This window comes from Poecilia latipinna, unplaced genomic scaffold (genome assembly GCF_001443285.1).
Source record: "Poecilia latipinna isolate Pla-1442-1.1 unplaced genomic scaffold, P_latipinna-1.0 Scaffold193, whole genome shotgun sequence".
NCBI classification, from domain to species: domain Eukaryota; kingdom Metazoa; phylum Chordata; class Actinopteri; order Cyprinodontiformes; family Poeciliidae; genus Poecilia; species Poecilia latipinna.
The window spans coordinates 587,369-592,751 of NW_015112809.1; the positions used below are offsets into that span (position 1 = coordinate 587,369).

Genomic DNA, 5,383 nt, shown 5'->3' on the forward strand with positions numbered 1-5,383 from the left:
TGAATATTGGTCGGGACATGTCCCTACCGTCCCTGCCCAAACCTACGCCCATGATCTCGTTATTAAATATTCTACCAGGCAGGTGTTATCCCTGCATTTCTTGAGTACATGTAATTCAAACACTTCCTAACCTAAAATAAATGGCTGTGGCTTGCCCAACACTTGGCTAAACTAAGCTCAAAATGGTTATTTGTCGCAAACGTGTCAATGGTTATCTTTCACATAATTAAATGGGAAATTCTTTAGAAAAACAAGCCATTTACTTACTTTTACCCAGCTTTACTTGGCGTTCAGCACGTGGCTTCAGTCAGCTAACGGCTAGGCTCTTAATTGGTAGAGGTACCAGCACGGTTGGTTAAAAAAACTGTCAGGCTAGCTAAAGTTTGACTCTCAAAAACTTAGCCATGCCACGTTTTTGCAACGTCAAAAATGACACCAAGATAAATCCTTCTAAAACTTTTTTGCGACAAAGTTTTGGAAGGACCAAACTTCCACCGTAGTATTCTTTCGACAAAAAATATGCGTCAAAATGAAGTTTGGTCTGTGCAGTCAATCACAAAGCACGCAATGACCATTTTTATTGTATACATTTATATAAAATTAAAAAAAAAAAAAAAAACATTAGGCAACCTTCATGGCAAAGTGGACCGCTTTCTGAAGATGCACGACTTATATATTTAAATGATAATTACTATTAGCATTATTATATGCTTCCAGAAAAAGCATGTTGTAAGATGAGACCATTTCAAAAGGTTTTGGGGTTTTTCTCAATTTCACAAACTTGTTTATTTTTAACTGTTCATTGTATAAAGTACATTGAAAATATTAAGAAATCAGTGGCACACGGTGTTTTTATAGATAAGACAAACTGCATAAATTAATTTCACATTTTCTATTGTAGATCACCAAAAAGCTGGCTGGCCACAGCAAGAGAACAGCTCTGTGGGTGTCATCAGTAAGCAATGAGCTGAACAGTGTCCTGACTGTCAAGGAGGGTCCAGAACTGGACAAAGTAGCTGCAGGACTCATGGAGCAGGTTGGCGCTGCACCTCCCAAGATGCTGTATTTGGACTGTGGCTGCTGTGTGAATGAGGGCTTCAACAAGCTGCAGGCCAGGTTTGGAGAGTGGCCAGATATCTACATTCGCCTGGACATTTGGCACTTCATGCGGAGGCTGGCTGTTGGTTGTACCACAGATGCAAACCTTCTGTATCCTGCTTTCATGCAGGCACTGTCCTCCTGAATTTTTGAGTGGGATGAGGGGTCCTTGACCTGCTTCGAAGGGCCAAAGAAAAGCAGCTGCAGCAGGAACAGAGGCGGGGTATAACCAATGCCAAATAACAAAGGAGTTGAATACTTTCTGCCGTAGTAGGACATAGGGAAAGTACATCACTGTTGACTTCATTAAACAGCTGCTGGAGGAGCTGAGGGGTCCAAAAGGGAGAGATCTGATAGGCATTCCTCTGCTGGATGAAGTGAGGATAAATCACATGTGGAGTGTACAAAAACAATCCATAAAATGCATCCAGGACGTCCCAGGAATTCAGTTACACACTATCAACAAGAGCAGGATCAAGCTGACACGCTACCGCTGTTCACGAGGCTCTACGTGCCTGGAGTCATTTCACTGCCATCTAAAGAGGTTTATTCCAGGTAAGTCACCAACATGATTAAACCCCTTTGCTGTATTTTTCAAAATCAAAACTGGATCAACCAGCATTGTTTCAAATACATTAATATTCTGTTTTTTCCAGGAATCAGTGGAAATTTGCTGAATTTCCAGCTCTATCTCCTGGAAGGCATGAACAGGTGGAATCAAGATTAGGGTACTGCAGAAGTGAGCAGCAAGCCATCATCTCTTCTCAATTATGCTCAAGACATGACCTGGTACATCAATAAGAAAAGCCTAAAGGTGCTGGGACTAGAATACGTCCCACAATTTATGCCTCCAGCAAAGTATACAGGTATTTCAAAATAAATCCTTATGGGGGGGAAAAAACATTTTGGGGGGTTTTATGTTGGTTATGTTTTCTCAGGGTTTAGATGATCTAGGTGTAGCAGTTGAGCTGCATTGTTGCAATGTGGCAGAAACCTGGTGGCGTTCATCAAGCAGAGGGTGGTATTTGCTGCAAGGCACCAAGACAGACTGAACGCTGGGAGGTTTAGGAAACCTAAAAAGAGGCAAGATTTTACCCCTGGGGTTGAAAATGCCTTAACCACCCTCGCCACATCTGTCCAACGGTGAGACTGCTGCCGCCTGGTGGAAAGCATCTTTGTTCGCTTCTGCAATATTCATCTCAGGAAGATCAGTCAGCTCATTTTGGCAAATGGAGCTGTGATGGAGCAGACTAACTTGCAGCTGGTGGATGTTAGATAAACCACCCTAGTGGCATAACAAAAGGGTGAAAAGGCAGGAAACTGCTGTAGTGCCACAAGGGCTAAACCCTCCTAGCAGTTTGTCTGTAGCTGCTGACCCATTTCTCCCTGCCTGGGACATCCTCATTATGCCATACCACGTTCAGGGCCGATCCCTACATACAGCCTACCATCTAACAGATGAAAGAAAACCACAGGGAGGAATGTCCACATAAGTTGGGGCAGTATCTGGAGGAGTGCACCAACTTTGTGAATAGATCCAGCCTTTTCCCTGTGGTGTGCCAGGAGCCCACTGAACGCTGGTTGCTGTCTGTGTATGATGAAGATGATCTGTCACGCATTGACCACATAAAGACCAGCTTTACCTCCACCTTTGGGACCATTTTTGAAACCGGACTCCACCAAAAAGGTTTGTAACATTGTAATGATAACTTTGACTGTTCTATGTGACTAGAAAAAGCATGTTGTAATGTCAGATACCATTTTAAAAGTTTTAGGATTTTTCCCCCCCCCCATTTCACCAACAAACATGTGAAAAACAAAGCGGCTCCAGCACGAACACAGACGGAGTATAACCAATGCAATGGTGGATGGCCATAAAACAAAGACAGAACTTAGTACTTTAAGCCGTAGGAGGACGTAGGGAGAGTACACAACTCTTGTCCTGATAGAACGGCTGTTGGAGGAGCTAAAGGGTCCAAAAGGAGAGACCTCATACGTTTACCATTGATGGTTGAATTAAAGATGGATCACATCTGCTGTGTGCAATTATGCCACTTAAAATGTAAATTTCCAGGGTGTTTCGGGAATTCAGCTGTACACTTAAGTTTGCAGCATTAACAAGAGAGGCATCAAGCTCAGAAGCATGAGGTTCAACAACATCAAGTCTTTTCACTGCCACTTGAACAAGTTTCTTCCAGGTTAGCTACTGTTGTGAAACATAATTGCTTCCCTTTGGTATGTCTCCTTTCATAACAGGTTCAAACTAGAAAGCAATTTTTCCAAAGGTGATATGTATATTTTCTTCTTCCAGAAGCAAGAGCAGATTCCATTAATTTCCCGCTCGACCTACTGGAAGACTTTAACAGCCGGGACCAGGATCGGGTCACCAGCAAGGCATTGTGTTTTTAAATATGCTAGAATCATTAATAACACCCTGAAGGTGCCTGGCTGAGACTACATCCCAAACGTCACACCACCGGCAAAATACGCCAGTATCAAATCTGTAAAAGAAAAGAAAATGCATAATAAAAATCTTTCACGTTTGAGTCAAAAATGTGTGGAATGTTTTAAGGACTGTTTTAGTATCACTGTGTGTTTTAATCCATAGGTGAGCTGTTTGGTGTAGATTACCTGCCAAGTCAGACTGAAAAACCTTTAAAAGGCACAGCCTGACTCAGAAGAGACTGATGAGCTTCTGGAAGATCAAGACACAAGTGAAGATGATGAAGCATTAGTTACTGGTGGCAGGCCTTCCAGATGATGCAGTCTTCTCTGTCTCCTCCCAGCTTGCTGCTGCCCTTCATTATAGAGTAACAGTAAATTGAAAAATGGTAGGAAAAAAACAACTAATGTTTAACCAATAGCCCATGCAATAATTATGGCAGCACAAGGGTATGAAACTGTTTTCATTTACTATTCCCACAGTAGTTAGGGCAACCAGAAGTTGCTAAGGCCATCTTGGGAATTTCATCCAAGACTGAGAACTGCAGCTCCAAGGAGGCGCAATGGGTATACAGGCACCACAAAATGGCTGCCATGGTAGCTGCGTAAAGGCTGAGTCATAGTAGCGCTTTTGAAAGTTGGTGTGGTTCAAGCCAAGACAGCGGTATGGAGTTTATAGTTAATGCAATGAGCTTTTATTTAAAATGCCAGTGCAAGGGGACCTGCTCTGTAAGAGCACTTTCCAAACCGTCCAGTTTGTGTGATTAATGATCCACGCCAAGTTACAAAAATTCAAAGGTGAACAGCTGCGACGCGCGGTTCAAGGGTTATAGTTCAAAGGGTCAACTATAAACCTAGCTTTAGTAGGTTAATACAAGGAAGCAATGCATCCCCATAGACTCTACCGTTGAGCGCAGTTTTTCTCACCTTATTCACTGGAACAAGGAGGAGTTACGCTAGTATGGGGAGTTAAGGCTGCTGCTGACTCTTCTGTTAATGAAAGGTACAGAGGTAAGTCAAATGTATTAGTAAATTAGTAAATATATTTCTGTCACTGTTAAAATGCTGAGGGGGGAAAGAGGCTAACGCTAGTCCGTTACTAAGCTAGCTAAACCAGCAAATCAATCACACACAAGTACTCACCTCTAACTGGGTTTCAACTTGACACCCTCTTGTTTTTCCCTCCTTTTCCTTTTTTGAAAATCAGTCTTTTTTTAATGCATATATTTATCTAAAACGCATGGTTATCGCTGTGGCTTTGACTGCTACTAAACACGCCGATAAGTGCACCAACACAGGATCAAACCATTTCACGCATACACATGGGGGTGTTAAATAAATATGACTTTTTGTTCTGGTAACATAACGTTTACAGCCAAATGCAAATAAAAACAAAGACATTAATTTGATTATTGACAACACACCTCTGCCATAATATCAGTGGTAAAGCAGCATTCTACGTGTCGTTTAATTCAGGCGCTGTCTGATCTACCTGCCTCGGTAATGAGCCAGGTGTGTGCACCGCGACTTCCATATATGGCATTACTTTAGGGATGGATTACTTCACTTTATTTTGCAATGTTGGGTTAGGAAAATTCTATCAATTGAGCTAAGAATATGCTATGAATAATAAATATAAGCATTAGATATAATTTATTGATTTGAATACATCACTGCAATATAAAAATTCTTAAAAGGGACGTTTTTGTCAGGAAAAATGAATGCAGTATTTTCACTTTACATACAGGCAGGGGTGAAAGTAGTTTTAAATTCTTGGAGGTACTATGACAAAATCTATAAAGCAATTATATATATAATGTGTGTGCTTTGGAGTTTCTGTGCT

At 41.6% G+C, this 5,383-nt stretch overlaps 1 long non-coding RNA gene across 1 annotated transcript; it reads right to left on the reverse strand.

Annotated features, from left to right (window-relative positions):
- Window positions 1–3,300: 3,300 nt before the first annotated feature.
- Window positions 3,301–4,533, reverse strand: LOC106946489 (uncharacterized). The gene is made up of 3 exons (XR_001424780.1): window positions 4,468–4,533; window positions 3,730–3,896; window positions 3,301–3,599 (listed from the first exon to the last, which is right to left on the reverse strand). It is a non-coding gene; the product is annotated as an uncharacterized LOC106946489 (long non-coding RNA).
- Window positions 4,534–5,383: the final 850 nt, after the last annotated feature.